The sequence below is a fragment of the Pongo pygmaeus genome, chromosome 3, assembly GCF_028885625.2.
Source record: "Pongo pygmaeus isolate AG05252 chromosome 3, NHGRI_mPonPyg2-v2.0_pri, whole genome shotgun sequence".
In the NCBI taxonomy this organism is placed as follows: Eukaryota; Metazoa; Chordata; class Mammalia; order Primates; family Hominidae; genus Pongo; species Pongo pygmaeus.
The window spans coordinates 29,142,204-29,157,128 of NC_072376.2; positions in this window are offsets into that span (position 1 = coordinate 29,142,204).

Consider the following 14,925-nt stretch of genomic DNA (forward strand, 5'->3'; position numbering starts at 1 on the left):
ATTTATTAAATGAAAAAGAATAAAACAGTGGCTGGTAAAGTTGGATGAACAGGAACAGCTCTAGTCTGCAGCTTCCAGCAAGATCAATGCAGAAGGCGGGTGATTTCTGCATTTCCAACTGAGGTACCTGGCTCATCTCACTGGGACTGGTTATACAGTGGATGCAGCCCACAGAGGGTGAGCCAAAACAGGGTGAGGTGTCACCTCACCTGGGAAGAATAGGGGCTTGGGGAACTCCCTCCCCTAGCCAAGGAAAGCTGTGAGGGACTGTGCCGTGAGGGACAGTGCTGTCCAGTCCAGATACTACACTTTTCCCAGAGTGTTCACAACCTGCAGACCGGGAGATTCCCTCAGATGCCTACACCACAAGGGCCCTGGGTTTCAAGCACAAAACTTTGCAGAAATTTGAGCAGACACTGAGCTAGCTGCAGGAGTTTTTTTTGGTTTGTTTGTTTGTTTTTCATATCCGAGTGGCACCTGGAACACCAGCAACACAGAGCCATTCACTCCCCTGAAAAGGGGGCTGAAGTCAGGGACCCAAGTGGTCTAACTTGGCAGATCCCACCCCCATGGAGCCCAGCAGGCTAAGATCTACTGGCTTGAAATTATCGCTGCCAGCACAGCAGTCTGAAGTTGACCTGGGACACTGGAGCTTGGCGGAGGAAGGGGCGTCCACCATTACTGAGGCTTGAGTAGACAGTTTTTTTCTCACAGTGTAAACAAAGTTCAGGAAGTTCGACGGGAAGTTTGAACTGGGGGGAGCCCACTGCAGCTCAACAAAGCTGCTTTAGCCAGACTGCCTCTCTAGATTCCTCCTCTCTGGGTGGGCCATCTCTGAAAGAAAGGCAGCAGCCCCAGTCAGGGACTTACAGATAAAACTCCCATTTCCCTGGGATAGAGCAACGGGGGGAAGGGGTGGCTGTGGGCCCAGCTTCAGCAGACTTAAATGTTCCTGCCTGTTGGCTTTGAAGAAAGCAGCGGATATCCCAGCATGGTAATTGAGCTCTGCTAAGGGACAGACTGCCTCCTCAAGTGGTTCCTTGACCCCCGTGCCTCCTGACTGAGAGACACCTCCAAGCAGGGGTCAACAGACACCTCATACAGTGGAGATCTGGCTGGCATCTGGCAGGTGCCCCTCTGGGTTGAAGCTTCCTGAAGAAGGAACAGGCAGCAATCTTTGCTGATCTGCAGCCTCCGCTGGTGACACCCAGGCAAACAGGGTCTGAAGTGGACCTCCAGGAAACTCCAACAGACCTGCAGCAGAGGGACCTGACAGTTAGAAGGAAAACTAACAAATAGAAAGAAATAGCATCAACATCAACAAAAAGAACATCCAAACAAAAACCCCAACCAAAGGTCATCAGCATCAAAGACCAAAGGTAGATAAATCCATGGAGATGAGGAAAAAAACAACAAAAAAAGGCTGAAAATTCCAAAAACCAGAATGCCTCTTCTCCTCCAAAGGATCACAACTCCTCCTTAGCAAAGGAACAAAAATGGATGGAGAATGAATTTGATGAATTGACAGAAGTAGGCTTCAGAAGCTGGGTAATAACAAACTCCACCGAGCTAAAGGAGCATGCTCTAAACCACTGCAAAGAAGCTAAGAACCTTGAAAAAAGGTTAGAGGAATTACTAACTAGAATAATCAGTTTAGAGAAGAACATAAATGACCTAATAGAGCTGAAAAACACAGCAAGAGAACTTCAGGAAGCATACGCAAGTATCAATAGCTGAATCGATGAAGTGGAAAAAGGATATCAGTGATTGAAGATCAACTTAATGAAATAAAGAATGAAAACAAGAATAGAGAAAAAAGAATGAAAAGGAATGCTTTAAAGAGATGGTATAAATTGAGTATGAATTAGCGGATGTTTACAAGTTTTCTTTAGAAACAAATTTAGGAGAATAGTCTAGTCTGAAATAGTAACATAAGATAATATACACAGACACAAAACATTACACAAGTCCTGAAAATACAGAATTTGATTCTGACCTGAGAGGAAGTTATAGGACTTATGAGAAGACCTCCAAGAAATATGGGACTATGTGAAAAGACCAAACCTACATTTGACTGGTGTACGTGAAAGTGACGGGAAGAATGGAACCAAGCTGAAAAACACTCTTCAGTATATTATCAAGGAGAACTTCCCCAACCTAGTAAAACAGGACAATTTTCAAATTCAGGAAATAAAGAGAATGCCACAAAGATACTCCTCGAGAAGAGCAAACCCCAGACACAGAATTATCAGATTCACCAAGGTTGAAATGAAGGAAAAAATGTTAAGGGCAGCCAGAGAGAAAGGTCTGGTTACCCACAAAGGGAAGGCCCTCAGACTAATAGCAGATCTCTCTGCAGAAACCCTACAAGCCAGAATAGAGTGGGGGCCAATATTCAACATTCTGAAAGAAAAGATTTTTCAATCTAGAATTTCATATCCTGCCAAACTAAACTTCATAAGTGAAGGAGAAATAAAATCCTTTACAGACAAGCAAATGCTCAGAGATTTTGTCACCACTAGGCCTGCCTTACAAGAGCTCCTGAAGGAAGCACTAAATATGGAAAGGAAAAACTAGTACCATCCACTGCAAAAACATCCCAAGTCGTAAAGATCACCGACACGATGAAGAAACTGCATCAACTAACGGGCAAAATAACCAGCTAGTATTATAATGACAGGATCAAACTCATACATAACAATATTAACCTTAAATGTAAATGACCTAAATGCCCCAATTAAAAGACACAGACTAGCAAATTGAATAAAGAGTCAAGACCATCCGTGTGCTGTGTTCAGGAGATGCATCTCGGGTGCAAAGACATACATAGGCTCAAAATAAAGGGATGGAAGAATATTTACCAAGCAAATGGAAAGCAAAAAAAAAAAAAAAAAAAAAAAAAACAACGAAAAAACAGGGGTTACAATCCTAGTCTCTGATAAAACAGACTTTAAACCAACAAAGATAAAAAAAAAGACAAAGAAGGGCATTACATAATGGTAAAGGGATCAATGTAAGAGAAGAGCTAACTATCCTAAATATATATGCACCTAAAACAGGAGCACCCAGATTCATAAAGCAAGTTCTTAGATACCTACAAAGAGACTTAGATTCCCACACAATAATAGTGGAAGACTTTAACACCCACTCTCAATATTAGATCAACAAGACAGAAAATTAACAAGGATATTCAGGACTTGAACTCAACTTTGGACCAAGTTGTTCTAATAAACATCTACAGAACTCGCCATCCCAAATGATCAGAATATACATTCTTCTCAGAACTACTTCACACTTATTCTAAAATTGACCACATAATTGGAAGTAAAACACTCCTCAGCAAATGCAAAAGAATGGAAATCAGAACAAATAGTCTCTCAAACCACAGTGCAATCAAATTAGAATTCAGGATTAAAAAACTCACTCAAAACCACACAGCTACATGGAAACTGAACAACCTGCTCCTGAATGACTACTGTGTGAAGAAGGAAATTAAGACAGAAATAAATAAGTTCTTTGAAACCAAGGAGAACAAAGACATAATGTACCAGAATCTCTGGGATACAGCTAAAGCAGTGTTTAGAGGGAAATTTATGGCACTAAATGCCCACAGGAGAAAGCGGGAAAGATCTGAAATTGACACCCTAACATCACAATTAATAGACCTAGAGAAACAAGAGCAAACAAATTCAAAAGCTAGCAGAAGACAAGAAATAACTAAGATCAGAGCAGAACTGAAGGAGATAGAGACACAAAAAACCCTTCAAAAAATCAGTGAAACCGGAAGCTGGTTTTTTGAAAAGATTAACAGAATAGATAGACTATTAGCTGGACTAATAAAGAAGAAAAGAGAGAAGAATCAAATAGACACAATAAAAAAAGATAAACGGGATATCACCACTGATCCCACAGAAATACAAACTACCATCAGAGAGTACTATAAACACCTCTACACAAATAAACTAGAAAATCTAGAAGAAATGGATAAATTGCTGGACACATACACCATCCTAAAGAATAAACCAGGAAGAATTTGAATCCCTGAATAGACCAATAACATGTTCTGAAATTGAGGCAGTAATTAATAGCCTACCAACCAAAAAAGGCCCAGGACCAGATGGATTTACAACCAAATTCTACCAGAGGTACAAAGAGGAGCTGGTACCATTCCTTTTGAAACTATTCCAAACAATAGAAAAAGAGAGACTCCTCCCTAACTTGTTCTATGAGGCCAGCATCATTCTGATATCGTTCTATGAGGCCAGCATCATTCTGATACCAAAACCTGGCAGAGACACAACAAAAAAAGAAAATTTCAGGCCAATATCCCTGATGAACATTGATGCAAATATCCTCAATAAAAATACTGGGAAACTGAATCCAGCAGCACATCAAAAAACTTATGCAGCAAGATCAAATCGGCTTCATCCCTGGGATGCAAGACTGGTTCAACATATGCAAATCAATAAATGTAATCCTTCACATAAACAGAACCAATGACAAAAACCACATGATGATTTCAGCAGATGCAGAAAAAGCCTTGAATATAATTCATACCCCTTCATACTAAAAACTCTTAGTAAACTAGGTATTGATGGAGCGTATCTCAAAATAATAAGAGCTATATATGACAAACCCAGAGCCAATATCACAATGAATTGGTAAAAGCTGGAAGCATTGCCTTTGAAAACCGGCACAAGACAAGGATGCCCTCTCTCACTACTCCTATTCAGCATAGTATTGGAAGTTTTTGCCAGGACAATCAGGCAGGAGAAAGAAATAAGGGGCATTCAAATAGGAAGAGAGGAAGTCAAATTGTCTCTGTTTGCAGATGACGTGATTGTATATTTAGAAAACCCCATCGTTTCACCCCCAAATCTCCTTAAGCTGATAAGCAACTTCAGCAAAGTCTCAGGATACAAAACCAATGTGCAAAAATCACAAGCATTCCTATACACCAATAACAGACAGAGAGCCAAATCATGAGTAAGCTCGCATTTACAGCTACTACAAAGGAATAAAATACCTAGGAATACGACTTATAAGGGATGTGAAGGACCTCTTCAAGGAAAACTGCAAACCTCTCTCAGGGAAATTAAAGAGGACAAAAACAAATGGAAAAACATTCCATGCTCATGGATAGGAAGAATCAATACTGTGAAAATGGCCATAATTCCCAAAGTAATTTATAAATTCAATGCTATCCCCATCAAGCTACCACTGACTTTCTTCACAGAATTAGAGAAAACTACTTTAAATTTCATATGGAACCAAGAAAGAGCCTGTATAGCCAAAACAAACTTACGCAACAAGACCAAAGCTGGAGGTATCATGCTACCTGACTTCAAACTATGCTACAAGGCTACAGTAACCAAAACATCATGGCACTGGTACCAAAACAGATATATAGACCAATAGAACAGAACAGAGGTCTAAGAAATAATGCCACACATCTACAACCATCTGATTTTTGACAAACATGACAAACATAAGCAATGGGGACAGAATTCCCTACTTAATAAATGGTGTTGGGAGAATTGCCTAGCCCTGTGCAGAAAACTGAAACTGGACCCCTTCCTTACACCCTATAAAAAATTAACTCAAGATGCATTAAAGACTTAAACATAAGACCTAAAACCAAACAGACCCTAGAAGAAAACCTAGGCAATACCATTCAGGACATAAGCATTGGCAAAGACTTCGTGATTAAAATACCAAAAGCAATGGCAACAAAAACCAAAATTGACAAATGGGATCTAATTAAAGAGTTTCTGCACAGCAAAAGAAACTATCATCAGAGTGAATAGGCAACCTACAGAATGGGAGAAAATTTTTGCAATCTATCCATCTGACAAAAGGGCTAATAGTCAGAATCTACAAGGAACTTAAACAAATTTACAAGAAAAAAAAAGCCCCATTAAAAAGTGGGTGAAGTGTGTGAGTAGACCCTTCTCAAAAGAAGACATTTATGTGGCCAACAAACATATTTTTAAAAAGCTCATCCTCACTGGTCATTAGAGAAATGCAAATCAAAACCAAAAGGAGATACCATACCATCTCATGCCAGTTAGAATGGAGATTGTTGAAAAGTCAGGAAAAAACAGATGCTGGAGAGGATGTGGAGAAATAGAAACACTTTTACACTGTTGGTGGCACTGTAAACTGGTTCAACCATTGTGGAATACAGTGTGGCGATTCCTCAAGTATCTAGAACCAGAAATACCATTTGACCCAGCAATCCCATTACTGGGTATATACCCAAGGATTATAAATCATTCTACTATAAAGATACATGCACACATATGTTTATTGCAGCACTATTCACAATAGCAAAGACTTGGAAGCAACCCAAATGCCCATCAATGATAGATTGGATAAAGAAAATGTGGCACATTCTGCATAGAATACTATGCAGCCATAAAAAAGGATGAGTTCACATCGTTTGCAGGGATATGGATGAAGCTGGAAACCATCATTCTCAGGAAACTAACACAGGATCAGAGAACCAAACACCACATGTTCTCATTCATAGGTGAGAGTTGAACAATGAGAACACATGCACACAGGGAGAGGGAGAGGGACATCACACACTGGGGCCTGTTGGTGGGTGGGGGACAAGGGAAGGGATAGCATTAGGAGAAATACCTAATGTAGATGATGGGTTGATGGGTATGGGAAACCACCATGGCATGTGTATACCTATATAACAAACCTACACGTTCTACACATGTATCTGAGAACTTAACGTCTAATAATAAAAAAAAGAAAGAAAGAGGATGAAAAAATGTTGGAAATCAAATGAAAAACAATGTAATTGAGAAAATTATGAAAAAAAATAACAGAATTTAGGAGGAAAAACTAGCTAATGAGGGAAAAGTTATTATTGATTTGGGATATATCAGGTTTATGGTGCTTCAAGGAAGCTCACAACGTGGGCAAGATATTAGAGCTGAATATATGAAATTGGTCATTATTCCTTTTTGAAATGGCACATGAAATCATGACAGCATAAATTTGTCCAGGGATAAAAAAACTGATAGGAAGAAGAAAGGTGTCCCAACGCAGAACAGAATTTTAATCTAATACTTACCACTTCAGATGAGTCCAAGCAGGACAGATAGGAAAAATGGAAAGACAGAAACCATCAATGCCACAGAGGAACAACATCTAGACTACTTAGTATGGAGTTCCTTGAAAGTTTTTAAGTTAGAGAGAGGTTCTCCATAGTGTTAATAGTATATGATAAAGATAGAGTAATCTTTAAAAGTGGCTATGGATTCAGTTTTTAAAATATTAGTTTCAGTCAGATGATGTGTGAAGATTATTAAGTTGGCCAAGTAACAAGAGCAGGGTCAGGGAGAGGTCGCAAAGATTACTATTTCAGGACATTTAACACAAAAAGGCAAGAAAAAAAAAGATTTCAACAAGTCTGTAGGATATTAAAAAAAAGCATTGTGTGTGTGTTGTCGTTGTCATTTTAAAGACCAGAGGATATATCGTTATATATTCCTAGCCTATAGGAATTACTAATATAGATGGAGAGGAAGAGAAATAAAAGATGGAGCACATTTAAAGGAATAATTGATTGAGCAAGATCTCTAGAGTTTGGAAAAACTTAGGGTATAGAGCACACATGAAGGGTTACTTTTAGCAAATAAAACAAAAAACCCTAGATTTAATGGAGGTACATAATGTTTCACATGTAGGCATCATTTTCAGTAAATGGGAAGAGAACATGTGTTGAGAGTATGAAAGGACAATAAGGCAGTTAGAAATTTGTAAAATTGGCAATGTTTTGAAGATCCACTGTTTAATAAATAATAAATAATTTAAATTTGAATAAAAAGATTACTTTTTATTGAGTAATCTGTACATTACCCTAGAACTGAGGATATAGTTATATCAGGTAGAAAACAAATCTAGACTTAAGTAAGGAAACACTTCATTTGAAAATACTATTGCAGTAAGGGAAGAGGAACGGTTGCAGTAAGGACAAAAGTCTGACCATAAAATCTGCAAGCACCTTCAAGTCAGGCATAGGGACTTTTCTTTTACGGGGAGTAGTAAACAAGGCTAGACAGAACCAGGTGTGGGGTGCTGGATGAGCAGATGGTGAGATCAGACAATTGAGAGAATGTTTTTCCCTGAGCTCAGATGATTCTCAGGAGGGGCCATTCAGGAGAGATGATGCCACATTCCAATGCCTGCCGAAGGTGGGTCAAGGTTAGGGGCCTATGGGGAAAGAGGACATCTGACTAAATTTTGGTCAAGACAAGTTAGAGAGTATTTTGTCCAGATGGCTCACTGGGACAAACTGTTCAGCTAATCGTTTATGAGAAAAATAATGACATTGCTGGAGGTGGGGGGTGTTGTGTCTGTGTCTGTCCCTGTTGCAGGCTAACCAGGGTATCATCTGAGAGTCTAATCTAAGTCGTATGGGGAAGAATGTCTCTTTGCAAAAAGCTGTTTCCAGACACAAAACGGTGAAAGGATTTCTTAACTGTTTCTGTTTTCCAAGAGCACAGGACTGAGGTAAAGTTTAACATTGTCGGTTATCGTTGTTTCTGCTTAAGTCTCTCAAATGTCACTGAATTAACCAAACGGAATGGAGAAAATGAGAATTGTGCAGTGTTGGAGAATGGCAAAATGAAAGTAATGTACATTCAGATGGGCCCAAGTTTTTCCACTGTTGTTAAGTGGTTATAACTGAATGGCCCCGTTTAGGGACAATGATAGAGAATAGGTTTTATCCCAAATGAAAGCAATCTCCACCATTATATAAGCCTTGCATATTAATTATTTAAATTCGGTTCATGTGAATGTGCACATATGTGTATATCAAAGTCAAAGCTGATTTTAATTGAATTTTTCTCCATTTTATTCTGCAGCAGTGGAAGATCTAGTCATTCAGAGCACACATCAACTATCAGTGGTAGATAAAATTAAGTTGCTCTCTGACTGCAGCCTGAGATTCATGTGTCTTTAATGTAACAGTTATAGGCTTCAGTTTTGGACATTGATCAGGATTGTCAATATTGTCAATACAGGGATTAGAGAGATGACTGCAGGGTGATACATGTAAGTAACCGAATGTAGCAAAGGACATAATTTAATCAGTGATGGTGTATCAGTCAGTGTCCAAAGATAAATGAGACAGTATACTGTTGGGTAATATGAAGCTATTTTAATGAAAGGGAGATTTACAAAGTTGGGGTCATAGTGAAGGAACATTCTGAATTACACCTAAGCCTGAATAGATCAGGAAAAAAAAATTGTTTTTGGAACCTGAAAATAGAGCTATTGAGTGGAAAGCTCAGCTGGCCATACCTATGATAGGGCTAACTAGAGGGGACATGCCTGGAGTAGAGAAACAGGGAAATAAACTACTTCACCTCCTTCTCCTCCATCTTTCACTAACCTAGCATACTTTTTATCCTGTAACCCAACCAGAAGCTAGAGAGTAAGAATATCCATTGATGACCCCATATCCTGGCACACAGTAGACTACATAAAGGTAAGAGTGAATCTAGAAGTACAAGTAAAAGATTTCCAACTTTGAGGGAACCCTGAGTTAGGATTAGATAAATGGCTAACTGAGCTTTTGTTTGTTTGTTAAATATGAGGATCACATGACTTCAAGTTGAACATGCTATCTGATTCACTCCAATGCAGTATCACCAAACTTTTCATTTTATTTTATTTATTTATTTAGAGACAGAGTCTCACTCTGTCACCCAGGCTGGAGTGCAGTGGTGCAATCTCGGCTCACTGCAACCTCTGCCTCCTGGGTTCAAGTGATTCTCGTGCCTCAGTCTCCTGAGTAGCTGGGACTACAGGTGCACACCACTATGCCTGGCTAATTTTGTATTATTAGTAGAGATGAGGTTTCACCATATTGGCTAGGCTGGTCCCAAACTCCTGACCTCAAGTGATTCACCTGTCTCAGCCTCCCAGAGTGCTGGGATTTACAGGCATGAGCCACCTCACCAAACTCTTCAGAAGGACTCACATGAAGACAGAAAACTTTGCGATATCATTTGAAACCTAAGACCAAATTTTGGAAGAAATTCCCCCTAACCTCAAGGCAAATGGAGTGAGAATGAGGGAAACCTATCTCAGATTTGTCTCATTGCATACCAGGTTTTAAATACTGAAACAGAGAGAAAAATGAACATTCTGACAGTCACTTTATCTGCTCTTATTTAAGGCATTCTAAGCCTATATCAAGCTAAAATATGCTCCTGTATCTCAAGGATATTATATTTTAAGAAACAGAATATTAGTTTATTCCTTAATCTAAACTATCCCTGTACATCTTTACAGTATTTCCTAGGAATATTGGAGATGTGAGGGTTTTGGTTGCATAAGAGGGTGTCAGAGAGAGTAACAATCTGGATGAGTAAAGAAAGAAATGATTGTGAATTTACAATCAAAGGGACAATTAATATATTATTCCTTAGGATGAGGATTTGTTAATTACATAGGACAACAGAATACAGGCTTAAGAGAATCTACCTATGTTGTTTTATTTGAATATAGTTGGGTCAGTGAAGAGTTAATTGTAAGGGAGAAATAGCAACAAAACGATGCTTGTTTAACGATTATTGACACTAATACAAATAGCTCAGTCTTTGAAAAAAATATAAAAGAAGCAAAGAAAACAAATGCATAGGTTTTAATAGTTTAACATGTCTAATGGAAAAATGTAAAATTAGTACCAAAATATGGAAAATAAAACTTTCCCAAAGCCCTGATAATATTCACAAAATTTAGTTTATAATAGGTTCAAAGCAATATCAAAGGTGAATAAAAATATTTAAATTATTTCACCATAATTCAAGAATAGTAGCAAATAGTAATAAAACTACCTTCATAATTTTTATATTTTGAAAAACCTAATAAAAACTGGTAATGCATTTAAATGATATTTGGTAAATAAGAAAACAACATTTAGGAGACAGACACAACTGTCATCAGAGAAAAAAATTATTTCTTAAAATAATTTGTCATAAATCAAAAATAAGGTAAATATAAGTGAAATAATTGACTTTAAGAATTAATCATAAAATATATGCTATGAAAACAAGAAATATATAAGTAACACAGCAAAAATAATGAATTAATATATAAATATTAACATCTAATAATGATAAAATGTTTTGTTCATAGTATGTATATAAAGACAACGTTTTATACAACAAGTTATGGTCAAATTGAACAATATATCATGATTAAATTGAAAATAAAAAATACATATTTTATATGGAAATCCTAGAAGTGCAAAACTATTTTATATTATAACAATATAATATTACAAACTACAAAAGTTTATGCATTCATATGTGGTATTATATTTTATTACATTTATTCTATTATGTTTGTAATTTATTATATTTACTTTATCATACAAACTACATTTTATTTTTCAACTTGCAGAAGATAACATTTAAAATAGTTTAAAATAACATTCTTTTAGGGATAGACAAATTGGTATGTAGTTATATGAAATTCTTAAAAACGTGTCACAGGATACAATTCCCATTCTTTAAAACAAATGTCAAGATGAAAAATGTTTCTATTTTATTCCTGCTGCTGTTGTGTTTATTAATTTCTGATGATACTGTAGTTTTTATTAGTAGTGTTACTTTATGTTCTATTTTTCACTGGAATTCTTCATGGAAAATAATGCAGCAGTACTTCTTATTCCTTCAAAGTATAAATGTATACAGAAGTATGTGACCAATGAAAGTTTCCTAGTTTTTATCATGAAGAGGCACACTCATTTCTTGTCTTTAAAATGTTCTTCTCTGCCCATCTATCTTTCATGAATAAATGTGAGAGTTTAGTCATCCATCTTTCTTTTTATTAACAACACTGCCCCTGAAATGCTAGATATTTCTATTACCTTTAGTCTTTCATGCTATTTAGTTGCAAAGTTTTAAGTCATGCATTGGACTAAGGCAAGGCAATGGTTAAAAGTGTGGGTATCAGATGATGAGTGCAAGGAGCCAGATTAGATCCATGAGGATTTTATCTTACTTCTCCTCTTTGTTGCCATATTAATTTTCATGAGAACAATTTTAATATATGTTTTATGATGAATACATTTCTATTTTCTCTGGAGGAAAGAACAAAGCTCCTGCGGTTCATTTTTAACTTATATTTTGAACTTTATCTGTAGCACTTATCTTTAAAACACAAACCCTCAAGCCAAGGTCAACTATTCATCATTTCTTTTTCTCTTTATATCCTTTTCTCTTTTTTTGGCTATATATGTTCACTTTTTTTTCCCATTGATGTCGTTTTCCACCATTTTCCTTTGTCCAAAAACATTATGTTTCTGAAGTTCTATTTAAATATAACACCTTTTCTAAGGTCTTTCCAACAAGGTGCTCCATTTAGGAAAGCAAACATACCAACAAGCAAATCTCTTTCATATACATCCCGCTCCCAGGACTTTATCCACAAATGGCTTAGTTCAACTAGCACTTAACGCTTTTATGTTATATTTTGCTGCCCATATGCATGCCTTTCTACGAATCACAAAGAACCTACTTGATCTTTATTTACATTCTTTTCAGTTATTATAAATAATTGTCATAGTGAAATCATACTAACACAAATAATAAATAGCAAATATTTGTTAAATAAATGAATAATGTAATTAATTGCATGCTGGGCTCTTAAGGAACTCAAGGCTATTTCATAAATGATATTGTCAATTCACTGGGGACAAATTGCTCTTTAAACGCTGCCAACATTTTCTTTCTGTGCAGCAAGAGATTGAATTTGGCTCTGCTTCAACAGGCCACTTGCCTATGCAAATGTAAAGCTCAAATATTATTCTGAAGTAAAGAGCTCTACTGCTCCACATTATACATGGTATAATGTAAAATACTGTTTTTGTTTGTTTATTTGTTTGTTTGTTTTTAGGGGGCCTGAGTCCCAAGGAAGAGACCTGAGAGGTTATTGGGTGGAATAGCAAAATAAGAGAATTTTTTTTCTCACTGTTCTTGGGCTGTGGTGGTAGGCAGGTGGGATTTGGCTACATGGAATCCAGAAGGATTGAACATAAGAATGTTCCTATCCATGAGATATAAATGATCCCCTGAACTACGGTGTCAATAATAAATGAGATACTTGGTTGCATTCCTTAGAGTGTAAGGCATGGCTAAAGGAATGCAGGAGCAGTGTCATCTGTAAAGTGATTTTAAGTTATCCTTTCACCAAGATTAAGCCAAAAATAGAAGGAATCAAGAGAATACATTGCTCTTTACATTGTTTAAATTATCTTATCACAATTTCTCTCAACTCACAGTCATCAAAAGTCTGAGATCTCTATTGATGTTCTCAGATGCATCCTGCTACCAGAAAACTAATAACTTGTTAATCCATTGAATCTTATTTGACTTTGACTTATGAAGTCTTAGAAATACATTTTTGATTTAAATACCAAAACTATCCAAAGCCAAGTCTTTTTTCTTGCCTTATTATTTAATAATTTCCTTTACATTGTAGCTAATTATTTTGCTGCCTGGATGAGAAATGTTTAAGTATTAGAATACATAAAATACGTTTTCTTAATATGCCACTGCTAATATTTTTAAGAGGATAGGTAGTTTGTAAACAAACCTATAGATATACCTATATATAGTATAGATATTTATTCGAATATACTATTTTGTTTGGATCTTAAGGTCTTTCCATATGCTATTTTGTTTAGATCTTAAGGTCATCAAAGGCAAAGACAATACCCAATATGATAATTCCTATGAATTATCTTGCAATAATGAATTGCTAGAAAATGTTCTGGCTTTTTTCTTTCTTTCAGTCATTACATCTAATTTTTCAAGGAGTCCTGTAGAATCTATCTGAAAAGCTTCTCTTGAACATGTCTGCTGTTTTTTCATTCTCATTATTCTTACCCTAGTTAAGGCACTATTATCTATATCTGGAATACTTAAAGAGTTTCCTAAAATCTCCTCTCAAATTTTCATTCCCTAATAATCCCTTATCCTCATAATAGTCAAAACAATCATTTTAAAACATAAATCATATCATATAACTCACTTCTTTAAGACCACGTGTGTTTTCATATTGCATTTGAAATCAAATGATGACTCTTTACTTTGGCTTTTAGCATTAGGAGATATACCTAATGTAAATGACAAGTTGATGGGTGCAGCAAACCAACATGGCATATGTATACCTATGTAACAAATCTGCATGTTGTGCACATGTACCCTAGAACTTAAAGTATAATAAAAATAAATAAATAAACAGGGAAAAAACAAACAAACAAATATGGTTCCTGTAACTTTCTGTGGCTAGGCTTAGCATTCTTCTCCTGCTGGCCCTGTAATATTCCTACCACCCAGGCCTTTTTAATTCCTTGAATTAAAAAGAACTAGGTAGAACACTTTGTTCTCCCTGGTTGACTTCCTTCTTCCTGCAATTATCTCCCCCACTTTCTGCAAGGTTGTTTTTTTCTTATTATTTATATCCTAATTTAAATGTAGCCCTCTTAAAAACTGTCTCCTTGGTCATCAAATCTAAAGCTGGTCACTCAAACACACACCTTGATATCACTAAATATTAATTATTATATTTAAGTTATTACTCTTTGATTTTTTCTTTGTGGATCCATCGGTGCATACATTGACTCACCCATCTGTGTATTTTCTTTCATTGATTCATTCATTTTATTATCATCACCCATCTAGAATTCAAGCTCGATGAATAAAGAAACTCCATTAATCTGTTCATTGTTGTTATTACCTTGGCTTATATTGGTGTCTGGTGTTTGTATTAGTCTGGATTCAGAGAAAGAGAATAAGTATTCAAAATTATACACACACACACACACACACACACACACACATATATATATATATAAAATAAGTGAAGGAATTGTCTCATATTATT